Here is a 13,620-nt window from a genome sequence, read left to right as displayed (position 1 = left end):
AGGGAAAAAACAGCCATGGTAGTTTAAAGGGGAAAGCTTGACTGCCTTAGGTCGTTCTAAAGGGGGAAAGCTGTTCGAAAGCCAATTTATCATGACAATAAAAGAAATGGCAGAATAGGCTCAGCCCTTTTCCCATGAAGTAATACCTTATCTGGTGGTTCTGTGGGAGAGTCTTGAGTTGGGAGAGTAGGTTAGGTTTATGATTAAAGTCCTGCACTCTGGGCTTTCGATGCTTCCTCCTACTATAAAAAAAAAAAAAAAAAAAAAAAAAAAATGTATGTTTGTGTGTGAGCTTGCATACATATCGACGCAGATTTTTGCGAGTCGCATAAAAATATTTCAGAACTACAAAATATTTTTACGTTCCTTAACAAATACAGTCAACCTGTTATGTGCCACAATCAAAGATACAGATATTTGTAGTTAGTTAAAAATAAAAATATTATATGGTACATAAGCGACTGCGGAGACTTAAACGAGTCGTACTTAAAACAATAATTTCTATGATTTAAAAACAAAGCTTGAGATGGGATATAGGATTGAGGGATTGGCACTTGCCGGAGTACTATTGTACTTAACCGGAATTGGCGGTACACATAAATCAGAGGAATATTGAATATTTTCTTTGAAAAATTTCCTGACTTGAATTCGACAAAAACTATGTTGTCAATTTTATTGTAATATATTTTAATACTTATATTTGCGAGGTTGTCACTTTTTTTTTCCTCCTCATACATATTCAGAAATATATTCAATGTATGATTTTTAGCTTTTGAAATCGTCGCGTAAAACGCTTCTAGCCAAGGCATGCCTCATGGGGATGTAATGGCGTCTGTTTTTGAAAGAATCGAATTTGCGTTTAGAAAGCACTTTTGTGTTTATGAATAAAATTTTTGTTGTGTAATTTATGTTCAGAAATATGCATTGCTATTACAGACGTATGTTGGCCTTTTGGCTTATATTTTTCTACGTCTACATGCTATCATATCAATTGATATGAATATAATTTTGCGAATTTTTGCGAATTCATGCAAAATTGATAACATTATTATTAAATCATGTTATTTTGATGGTAATATTTATAGTTAATGGGCAAATGAGCTCCTTTTTAAACATTAATTATCTTTGATAATGTAATATAATTTCATACAATGTATGTATATATATGATATATTAACATAATATCTAAAAACTTAATATATTACAACAATAATATATATACATCAGAACTTTTATCATTTAAAACTTTCTACGTATCTATACTGCAGTTATTTATGTATGCAAGTACAAATAAATTTCAAATCAAGATAAAGTGGTACTCCAAATAAACGAATGATATAATGTTGGGACCGTTCGCTAAACTGAAATATTCCTGTTATATCGGAAACGAAAATTAATTAATATTGGTACATAAGTATATGTTTAAAAATAACTATTTATTCACAAATTCATAAGCATTGGTTGAAATAAATACATATACAATGGAAAATGCATACAATAAGATTAATAAAAAGTTGAGTTTTATAAACAAAACATATGAGCGTTATTCAACTGAAAAGAAATTTGTTATGCTCATTTGCTTTTGTGGGCGAGAAATTTTGAGATCCTGTGCCTTTTGATGCAGGCTTTTCAATAAAAATATTTTTTCCTGTTCCACGTTGTTTTCTTCAGACCATTTGATACACTTCTCAAAGCAGTCGATGGCATCAGTATGCTTTATTGGCGGCACAGCTACAACTGCAGCGGTATCACCTTCCTCCCTTCCGAAATTTCTATAGCCAGTTCATTTTCAGCACTCGGTTCTCTTCTCTGCAAGTACATTGTCTACACTGTTCCATGTTTCCAAATCACCTGTGTTGAAGCTTTCTGTCTAAAATTTTATTTGAATATTAATTAAATTATTTCTACAAATGCATAAGTTAAACTGCAAAAAATAAACATTGTGTGAATAAGAGAAAGTGTGGTCTCCATAACAGAAAGGTCTTCTCTTAGTCACAAATCTGCTAGAGGTATATTGTCCTCATCATCTTCATCGTCAGGTGTGGTTTTATTAATTAAAATGTTTTTCCAACACTTCTGAAGAACAACCCCTGAAACTTTTTCCCAAGCAGCAGCAATAAGTTGAACTGCATTGAAATGGTGTGGTCCTTAACGTATGTGTTTATATTTTCTTTTGCACTTACACTGTTCAGTAAAGAATTTCGGTAAAATAATTTGGTGAGGTGAACGCGTTCTGGTCCATGGGTTGAATTAGAGCTGCTACATTCGGTGGCATAAACACTGTCCTTATTTTTCCATCTGGAGTCACCAAATCTTCTTCTGGTGGATGACTAGAGCGTTATCCAGGAGTAATATTGCTCGCTTTGGTAGATTTCGATTTTCAAGAAAATGTTCAATCTATAATTGAAAGTATTATTAATGAGTATTGAAGTGAAAATTGTTGTATATACAATACAAACCTGGAGCACGAATTTACTAAAAACAGTTTTTAAATATTTCGATATTCATCCACGCGGATTTTGAGGCGCATAGTCCACGGCAAGTGTTTTGTTTTTAAAGAAACGAGGGTTTTTGATTTTCCCTTACAAGAGGCTTTAATTTCATTACAGGCAAGAATTGTAACTCGTTCCTTGAATATCTTTCGCCGAGAGAGAGCACCTGTCTTCATTAGCGTGAACTAGAGTTTGGTTTGCAACATCTTCCAGCAAAGCCCAGTTTCATCAGCGTTGAAACTGCATCAGGATCACTTCATTTTTTTACGATAATTTCATTTAATGAACTAGTGGCACCGTTGATCAGCTTGGAGGACAGTTTTTTCGCCAGATTCTTTAAAAATTCGGATCCCAAACTGTTTTTTAAATTTACAAACCAACCATTACTTGCCTTAAATTTTATTTGGGATATTTTGTATTATGGATTTGGTCAGCTTTGGCTTTAGAATATTGTTGTTATTAGGTACGTGCTTTTCACGCTGGGAGACAAACCACTTATATAAAGCCTTTTCCATCCTATGATATTCGCCTTTCTTTAACGATTGTCGTCTCAATGTGCCAGCATGTGTACTTTTAACAGTTCTTATCACTTTCCGGGAATTTTTTCAAATTGTGCAAACACTTGATTTTGGAATACCATATTTCAAAGAGATTTCTTTCAGGGTTTTCCCCTTTTTATTGCCGCCAATTATTTTTAATTTGTCACCCAAGCAAGCCGTTTTCGAATTGAATTTTAAATATTTTATGATATCCTCACTTTACCACTTTGACTCACAACTGATATTTCGCGCAATGAAGCGTGCATAAAAAACAAATAGAATTCTTTAAAAAAATAGCTCAATAATAACGAGAACTAACGGGTATTTAATGCCTGCATTGTTTTTTTGTTGTAATACAACCAAAAAAATACAAACGTCATAAATTCATAATATCGAATTCATCCAATTTCCAGCTTTCGTTATATAGAGTCATCAATGTATTGAAAAACAGTTCGTTATACTGGAGCACCACTGTATTATCATTTATCAGTAATAATATAATATGCGCGCTGTTCTATATGTACATACATGCGTATGACATTCCCACACGAATAATGTACACACAAACCACATATGTATAGTATATACATATCTGTATACACATGTAAATATGTCGCCCACAAAAACTACAAATATCGTTCTACAAAAACAACAACCGTCTAAACATCATCATACATACTTATGTATATGCGTATACAAGTTAAGCTTTTGGTTATTAAAAAAAAAAAATATAATTCTTTTTTCGCAGTTGCATTGGACAGCGTTTCCGCGTATCTTTATTGGAGTAATCGAAACTGAAACTTAGCTTAACCAAATTACAATATTTATCGCTAATTCTAAACCAGTGGTCGGCATGAGAGGATCTGTCACTGTGTTGGTGAGAATGAAAACAAGTAGCCTAGTGAGAAATTGGAATTAAAATTATTAATTAATTAATAGTATAATGAAAATTAACAATTGTCTTTTAAGGATATATTCCCTTATTATCTTTAAAAAGACTTTGGAACATAAAAGGCATTGCATGGCACCAAAGGCATTTACAATCATAAAATATTTCTCACAGGGCATTGGTTTTGCGCTATAGTCTTGCGCGATGTTAATTCGTTGCTGGCTCGACAACGACTGAACGATAGAGCGTAAGCGTACGTGTGAAGTTAGTTTGCAAAATTTTGCTATGAAATGCCGACCACTGTTCTAAACTAAATAACAGAGATAAAGAGATTAAAAAAATGAAAATCGAAGAAAATGCGAAATTTAAATATATTTTCATGAAACGATTTGCTATTTGATGCATAGAGTAATTAATTTTCAATTTACTAATGTTTAAAACATTTATTAATTCAGAACTACCAGGCTTTTAATTCCTAATTTTTTATCAAGTAGTGAAATGTCAAAAGTTAGTTGTTTTAATATATTTTAAGATCATAAAAAGGATTTAAGTATTTTCGCCATATATTAAAAGTCCAATAAATAATAATTTGCAATCGTAATAAATGTTGGGTGTTTTAATTTTAAATGCCCAAAATTATAATTTTGTTCGATGTGTGTGGCAATGGAAAAATGTTATAAAAACGCTTATTTTGAGGCGCTCTCACACTGGAATAAGTTGGGCATCCCATTATCCCTATAAATAATTACCGTGGCGTGATTCGTTTCCACGAATCTTATTCTGCCCAACAGGTAGTGTACCATGCACTTTCTGGTGCATTTCGGTCACACGTGCTGGAAGTTTTAAGTCGATACTATTCATGTAACAAGTGTTGCATTATTTCTTCCCCTCTTAAATCGATTGTCCCCAATCGGTGTCGCTCGTAGGTGCCGTTGTTATTTGTAAAAATGATCTTTTCGCACGTTTACTACGTCCTCTGCACTAAATTCAGGTGACAAATATACTTTCTAACGATGTTTATATAAAAATGCTATTATAACGATTATAATTATGACAATTATTATTACATCAGAACTTAAGCTAATTACTGGGGAACTGTCGCTTTTATTTAACAAAAAATTTAATGTTATTTTCATGTTGGAGTTGTTTCATAAGTATAAGATTTCCAATCTTAATTGTTTTTGTTAGTAAAATTTGTTTTTTTAATTTTTGTTATTACATTCAGTAATACAAAGGATACATCCCTTTTTACATCAATATATGATCTGTTAAATACACTTATTTCACAATTTTTAAATTATATTAAAAAAAGTTGCTCTTTGTTTAATATTTTGTCTGTTACAATTTTGTATAGCTTTGATTGAAAATTTTTTAAATATTAGTGTGCCTGGTAGCACTTCATTTACAGATTGCTCATTACAAATTCTGAGCTTACAAGCTGCTTTTTCAAATTTTAATATATTTATTAAACATTGATCCTTCTTTAATTAAATTTTTCTCCGGATTATCATAATTTCTACATTGTACATAGATGCTATGCTATAGATATATATATATATATATTGAGGCGGGTCGATTTAAAAATCGCCCATTTCTCTATGAAAATCATATTCTAGGGACCAAAATAAGAAACTTTGCCGAAGGAACCATACCTCTAAAACGAGTTTTGATGTCCCCAATTTAGGTCGAACTTTTTGGGTGGGGCAAATTTTGAAAGATCCCACTTTGACCCATTTAGAGTGCTCAAGTCGAGTCCAAATGTATGACCGCCCCCCACTAACTTTGGACGGCCGATCCACCCATGCCAGTGGCACACCCCCTGGAACTCCCCTGAGGGGTTTCCCATACAATCATTTAAAAAATCACCATTCTTGGTGATTTACATGAAAAAATCAGCTAAATGGCTATGTTTTTTTCTTTATTTTTTGTTTATTTATTTATAATAATATCTATTTTTCTCTTCAGAAATTTATTTAGTCAGAACATATGTAAATTAAAAAATTAATTTCCCTGGTTTGATGTTAGCCAGATCCACCGGAACCACGCCGTTAGAAATTGCAAGGGCCATGTCGTATAAGTACTTCGAATCGGTGGAAAATTCTTTTTTTTCTGGAGCAGGGGCATATTTTGGAACTCAATTTTCTGGAAGCCGTCCACCACCTAAAAATATATAATACATAATAAAATAATTAAAAATGGTTGACAATTATAATAAATGAGTGATAGCAATAACTTACCGGAAGAGTTTCACAAGTTTCGATTTGACGGCTCAGTTTTCCAGTTGCCGATCTTGGTCCAGTGCTGGTTGATTTATCCAAAGCTTCAAACAAATGCCGAAACGGAAGTTCGTTGAAGTGTAGAAGGCAAACAAACCAATGCAATGGTCTTTTTAACAGCAATTCGAATCGTCGTATAATTCCACCGTGTGGGCCAGTGTTTGTTGGCTCACCGTCAGTGTATATTCCAATTAATGTATCCAGTGATATATTTTTATCGTTGAAAAAACCATTTAATTTGGTTGTTTGTATTCAGCGGTTTCATGTTCCAGTCTTACGTAACCAATAAATTCAGAATTGAGTTCTCTCAAAATTACAAGATGAGGTTCTTTTACCATCCTAGTATGACACTTCTCATCAATTTTTTCTATCGTTAAAGTATCATCTTTTCTGCCATCGAATGAAAACGCTAACAAATTGGTATCATCTAACCGTTTGCGAAGCACTTCTTGTCTGCATTTCTCTTTTTCTCTGCGAACTTTCGATTTATCCATGATGAGAGGTTTCCCATGCTTATCTTTAATTTTAAATCTTGCAAAAGCGCGGTTCCCAATGCTGATGCTACTCTGTCAGGCACACCAAATCTCCGTCACATACCAAAGGCAAAGTTAAAACAATCGTATCTCTCACAATATTGTTAACTTGTGCTTCTATCCATATCTTCTGAACCGGTGGCAGTGCGTATGTTGAAACATCGGGATCTTGGTATGTTGGCATTGATGACTTAGACGTTTCTCCTTGCTCTTCAGTTTCCATCCTAAAAGCATTCATTGTTAGTCTTCTTTAATTATGTTGATCGTGCATGAACTCTTGAGGCGTTCGGGAACCCAGCCGCATTCACATGGAGCTGCCTTCAAATCGCACTTACATGTTCCAATGTAAAAAATTGTTTCGAGAGATTTTACATACTCTGTAAATTGTTGGGTGTAGTTTCTTCTCTTGATTTGCTCTTGATACTTGTCAAGCAATTTATTCAATTTATTACATACACTTTTTTCAGCATTATTTCCATACCATGTTTTTCCCAAATTCCAATCAACTTATCTTGTACTTGAATAATGAATGATTTATGGGAAAACTTTTTTTGTTCTGTTTTAGCACGTTTGCTTAAGTAAAAAATAATATCTCAAGATATTCAGATGGGTTGGTAAATTAAGATCAGTCAAATCAGTAGACACACCAAAAACAGTAATATCATGCTTGGGTATATGACTCATTGGGTTTTCGATAGTTGTTGATGTAGTTACTTCATCTTGCGGTGTATGGTGGATTCATTGTAAACTTTTTGATTTGGAATGGTCACTTCACTTATTATTTGTTTAGAAATACCATAGTGGTTATTTGTTGTTGTTTCTTTAAGTTCGTTTATGTAATTACTGACAATAATTTGCTGCTTATTTATATGGTCCGCAACGTTGCTTATTTGTCCGGAAATAAGGTTGCTAAAGTATAATAAATTATTAATATTTTGTGCATCTGTTCTTTCGCTTTTAAAGCAATTGTGCAAGTGCGTCGCTAATTTTGTTTTTCGTCATCGCTGTCCATGGTACCTGCTATGTGTTTTAGTCCTTTCCCAATGATATTAAGGAGACCTCGTTTAGATTTAAAATGTGGTGTAAACCTTCTAGCTTCGCTTCTCATAAAATGAAATTTTTGTGAGTTGTATCAAGCAATTGTCTGTCCTCGAAAGTAGTTGTCTTTAGTGTATTAATGTTGTCCGAAATAAGTGAAAGTGTTTCCTCATATTTAGTTAAGTTGATAAAATGTAGGACTTTATCATAATGGTTGATTGTCCTTACTTCTCCTGTCTTAATTGGTAGATATCCATTATTATTTGTCAAGTCCCGAACGTCAATTTGTTGGGTTTTTGTTGTGTAAGGGGGTGCAATATATTTTGGTGCCAAATTCGTTCTCTATCTTTAAGTTGATGGACTCTGAGTTAAAATATCTTTCATTATCTATTACCAATGTTTCCGGTACAAGGAAGAAGAGAATGTCCCTTAAAGGTTGCCTAATATCCTCTGCTGCCTTTGATTTAATGGGTTTCGCAATAGCGTATTTTGAGAATTTGTCCATTGCTGTCAGAACTAGATTTTTGCCTATCAATAATATGTCTACGTTGGTTATTTTCCCAGGGAAATTAGGTATGGGTGTGGCTTGTAGCTGCGGCTTTGATGAGTGCCGATCGTACTTGTTCTCTTTACAAGTAACGCATTTTATTTTTATCTTATTTTTTTTATTCGCCATACTTGGAAAATAGATTTTTTCTAAAATTTGTATCTTATTCTCCCTGAAATTTCTATGTCCCTCTCTTATATTTATTTATAATAATATTCTCGTGCTCTTCCTCGTTTGTTATGCCTTCCACTTGGAACTGCGAAAACCTAATCTTATATTTGTCAAAGTGTTAGGGATAAATTTCTTGAATCTTGCCCATAATGTACTCCTTCGTTTTGATGCAGTTTATTACAGACCGATTTAAATATAAAATTAAAATAGAAATCAAATTTTGTTCGCAGTTATCAGGTTCGGTTACTATATGACGGTGGTAGGTGGGAAATATGATTTTAAATTGATATGTCGATGTTACATCCTTATTTAAAAATATTTGATTTTAAACGCGTTAATTGGTGCTTCTACGAAGTAAATTAAATTGTGGGATGAGCTATCATCCGAATTTTTTGCTATTGATAGCGTATGCAAATCTGATTCTTGGTGTGGAATTCTTGACTGTGCGTCGGCCACGACGTTTGTTCTACCTGGCTTATAGTGCATTTCATAACTTTATTCTTCTAGTATTGCTTTCCAGCGTTTCATTTTGCTATTACAATTCTTATTGCTTAACGCATAAGATAATGGTTGATGATCGGTGAATATTTTTACTCTTTTCGATCCATACAGATAATTCCGAAATGAATTCAATGCCCAAATGATGGCTAACATATCTCTTTCATTCGCGGCATAGTGCTCTTCCGCTTTGCTTAACGTCCTAGATAAAAATGCTATTGGTCTATCTGACTGAGACAATACTGCGCCTATGGCGAAGTTGGACGCATCTGTGGTCAGCTCAAATTCTTTGCTGTAATCCGGACACGTGAGGATGGTATCCTCTGAGGTGAGGGATTTTTTTATTTTCATGAAAGCTTCTATCGCGTCCTTATTCAAACTTATTTTTATATGAGTAGATTTATTATGATGTTAGGGGTCTTACAAGTTTAGCGTAATCTCTTATAAAACGCCGGTAGTACCCTGACATGTCGAAGAAGCTGCGAAATTATTTTAAATTTTGTGGTTGTGGAAAGTTTGAAATGGCTTAAACTTTTTTTGTGTAAGTTCTTATGCCAACCGGTGTGATTACATACCTAAGAATTCTACTTTTTTTGAAAAATTAAAATTTTCATAAGTGCACTTTCATATTAGCGTTTTCCAATGTTTCAAACACCTTATATATGTGTTCAAAGTTCTTTTTCTGTTTTGCTAAAAACAATTATGTCGTCGATATACATGTAGCAACATTTCCCTATGTGTTCTCTTAATATATCATCTAATGCGCGTTGAAAAACAGATGGCGCATTTTTTTAGGCCAAATGGTAGTCGAGTAAATTCGTACTTTCCACTGTTTATAGAGAAAGCAGTTTTTTCTATATCAGTTTTTTTAGTGGAATCTGGTGAAAACCACTTTTTAGGTCGAGAACTGAGAAGAAATTGTTATTACCTAGTTGATAAATTACTTCTGTAATTTCCGAATGGGGTATCTGTCCGCGATCGTTACTTTGTTTAGTTTTCTGTATTCAATGAGCCTGGCTTCTTTGGTACAATCCACACTGGGGAGTAGCACGGTGATCTAGATGGTCTAATCATGCCATAGCTTAAAAGCTTTTCTACCTGAGATTCCACTTCCTGTTTCAAAGCTGCAGGAAATGGATAGAATTTTGTGTAAACAGGGGAATCGGATGTTGTCCGAATTTGTCCGACAACTTTTGTTGTATAGGTTAGCTTTTCGTCAGGTTCGGAAAAAAGATTTGCGTATTTATTTACGATGTTTTTCATGGTGTTCATTTGATTTTCTGAAGGGTTTCCCTCATCTACATTAATGCCGTTCCTCGCTGTGAGGGGAGCTGTTTGAGGTGAGCCTTAAAGCTGTTACTTAAAGTCATGTAATTTTCTCCAGTGTACTTAATGGCTTTAAGTTCCCGAAGGGTATCATTCCTTAGAATACCGTCAAATGTTTTGAGAAGTGAATTTTAATTTTATGATTAAAAAGTTAAAAAGTGGAACAAAAGTACATATGTTCGCTGATCTCTAAATTCTCCGCAATAGATTTTGCAAAAAAAGGGATTGTCGTTTTGAATTCTTTTTTTTTTTTGCCAGCTCTGACTTAACATAATTTTTACTGGAGCTTGTATCCACTAAAAATTTTAAATTCTGCCGCTCTCCGCCTTTACTTTGAAGAAGGAGCGAAGAGCTAATTATTCTAAAAATGGGTACCGCTTGGTTCACCAAATTGTCCGCCTTCCTGTGAAGCAGTGTTAATGTGAAATGTTCGTTGCTCTTTCCTTCGCTGTTGATTCAGAAATTGTTGGGGCCTCTTTCCAAAGTGCTCACTTCCTTGGGGTCTGGTTATATAGTTAACGCGACGAGAATGTATGCTCGGGTCGACGTCCATGGGCTCTGGACGTGGCTGCGGTTTCGGAGGTGTTCTTGAGGGGTTATTATCGTAGTGAAAATTGTTATATTGTTGTTGTCTTGGTAGCCAAGTTGTCCGCTGTGGTTGGGGTAAATGCGCTAGCTGGGGTAAAATTGGTGCCTTTGTGGCATTGTACGAAAGCTTTGGATCTGTAGTTTTAAACAGAGATGAAGAGCCTGCGGCGGGTCTGCCGGGTCTCATATTCCTAATAGTCTAGGTAAATCTCCGTTAAGCCCTCTTATAAAAGTATCTAATGCTTTGTCTCTATATGCTTGCGTCAGCATGCCCATATCGAGACAACCTAATTTATTTAGTATCAATGAAAGGTGGCTATACACCTGTTGATAGAAATCTGAAACTGTTCTATTTCCTTGGACCAATGTGGTCATTTGATATTCTAATGTTGACAAATCGCGCTTGTCACCGTAGTGCATAATTAGACATTTGGAAATTGGCTGCCAATCAAGTGGCGTATTGCTTCCAATGCCCCATCAGCATTGCTTATTATTTTGTTCCGTATTACGCATAAAATTCCGTAATACTTCGGTGTCCCCTTATGAGGTGCGTATATAGCTAAAACTCTATCTACGCTTTTTTCCACGAGTTGAATTCTCCTAGATTGCCAGAGAAATCCTTTAGACATTTGTTCCAATGTTCTATGTCTATTGTTTGGTCGGTAATGTCGGTTGCAATTGCATTTGGGTAATGCCGCATGTACCACTTGCGGTCCCTGTGTCTTTACTATGTCTGAAGTTATATTAGCTATGAGCCTGCACAGGTCGTCCATGCTCAATTGTGTATTTTGGGATGTCTGAGGGGTATTAGGTGCCGAATTGGAGGGCAAATTAAATTATTGGGGTTCGCCATTTATATATTTTTAATATTCTTAGTATAATAAGATATTAACATTCTTAATATAATGTCTAAGTAGTTACTATAGGCCTCTCCACTTAAGGATTGTTGGGGATTCTGTTGTCGCTGTTACTACTGATAGTATTTCTATTAGCTGCCGGGCCGAAAATAGAATCGTCATCCACTTGCTGATGAATGTGGTTGTTGTTCGGGGGAGAAGAATTCCGTTTGTATGCGGCGTCTTTTTCCTTAATTCTGCTTTACCTTTTAACGCTACGGCACAATGCGCTTGGTTATGTTACGTTGTGTTTGCTTTTATTTTATTTATAAAAAATTTAACTTTTTTCCACCATAGAACAGTTGTTGCTTTTATTTAATATATAAATTTTGCATTTGACTTTTTTGAACAACACTTTTTTAGCATTTTGTTCTTATTGTATTTGTTTTTGTAACTTATTTCTAAGTTGTTGTAATTTTAAGCTTCAATAGCATCTTTACACTTTTTTGCAGTCACTTTTTTGTTCATCTAGTTTTCACTAGTTTAGACGCTTATTATTCCAGAATTCATTGTATTACATTAATTTTTCATATCCAGTTGCTTTTCTGAATTTTCACTTTGTTGATCTTGCTGATTTGTATTTATATCTTATTCTTTAACACTTTTGATTTAATTTATTTTTTTCCTTTCTTCTCTATTATTTAATTATTTATCGCTGTACTTCGATAACTTTTAGCTCGGGCGCCAGTTGCTTTTGGTTATTAAAAACCAAAAAATATAATTTTTAGCGGAGCTGCATTGGGGCAGCGTTACCACAAAGCTTAATTGGAGTAATCAAAACTGAAACTTAGCTTAACCAAATTACAATATTTATACTTAATTCTAAACTAAATAATTACCGGTGGCGTGATTCATTTCCACGAATCTTATTCTGCACAACAGGTAGTGTACCATGCACTTTCTGTGCATTTCGGTCACACGTGCCGGAAGTTGTAGTCGATACTTATTCATGTTGCAACTTACATGAAAATATTTATTTTAAATTCGATACTTTAATAAAAGCAGACACCATTACATCCCCGAGCATGCCTTGCCTAAAAGCGTTTTTTTTTCGCGACGATTTCTAAAAGCTAAAAATCATAAAATGAATATATTTCTGAATATGTCTAACTCTGCAAAAATATAAGTATTAAAATATAATACAATAAAATTGGACAACATAGTTTTTTTCGAATTTCAAGTCAAGAAATTTTTCAAAGAAAATATTCAATATTCCTCTGATTTATGTGTACAGTCAATTCCGGTTAAGTAGTACCGCTTAAGGGGTTAAGGTAGTCAGAGGCACGAAAAATGATAGTTTTCAGAATTTTTTTGCCATTAAATCATGTTATTTTACAAAAGTAGTATATGGCATTATTATAGAATGTTTGACTTGAAGTCACGAAATTTTTTCAAAAAATTAATTTCCAATGTTATAGTTGTTTGTGTTGACCCTGTTCCAAAAAAGGTACTTTGGTGACAAATCATAAGTCCTTGGAGATGCATCTAAAATCAATCGGACAAAAAAATAGTTTTATAAATAGATAATCCCGGGCCTGATCGAAGGACTTTATTTTTTTTTTTTTGTCAAAATTAACAAAATGGCGGCCTCAGGAATTTTTTTCAAAATATTTGGTCGAAAAAATCGGGACAGAAAAATAAAAAAATCCTTCGATCAGGCCCGAGGCTATTATGTATTCTAAAAGCTGTATAAATTTCATTTAAATCTACTGAGTGGTTTTCGAGTTACAGTTGTCACCGTTTCAAAAAACATGGTTTTGAGAAAAACGCGTTTAGAGTTTCACACTAGCGCTTTGAAGTGCCTGAGCTCGCTTTGTTATTTGCCGA

General features: G+C 34.0%; 1 pseudogene; it reads right to left on the bottom strand.

Annotated features, from left to right (window-relative positions):
- Nucleotides 1–1,629: 1,629 nt before the first annotated feature.
- LOC126766970 (jerky protein homolog-like) lies at nucleotides 1,630–2,275 on the bottom strand (annotated as a pseudogene).
- Nucleotides 2,276–13,620: the final 11,345 nt, after the last annotated feature.

Source organism: Bactrocera neohumeralis, unplaced genomic scaffold (assembly GCF_024586455.1).
Source record: "Bactrocera neohumeralis isolate Rockhampton unplaced genomic scaffold, APGP_CSIRO_Bneo_wtdbg2-racon-allhic-juicebox.fasta_v2 ctg3324, whole genome shotgun sequence".
NCBI classification, from domain to species: domain Eukaryota; kingdom Metazoa; phylum Arthropoda; class Insecta; order Diptera; family Tephritidae; genus Bactrocera; species Bactrocera neohumeralis.
This window is presented reverse-complemented; position numbering and strand designations above follow the sequence as displayed.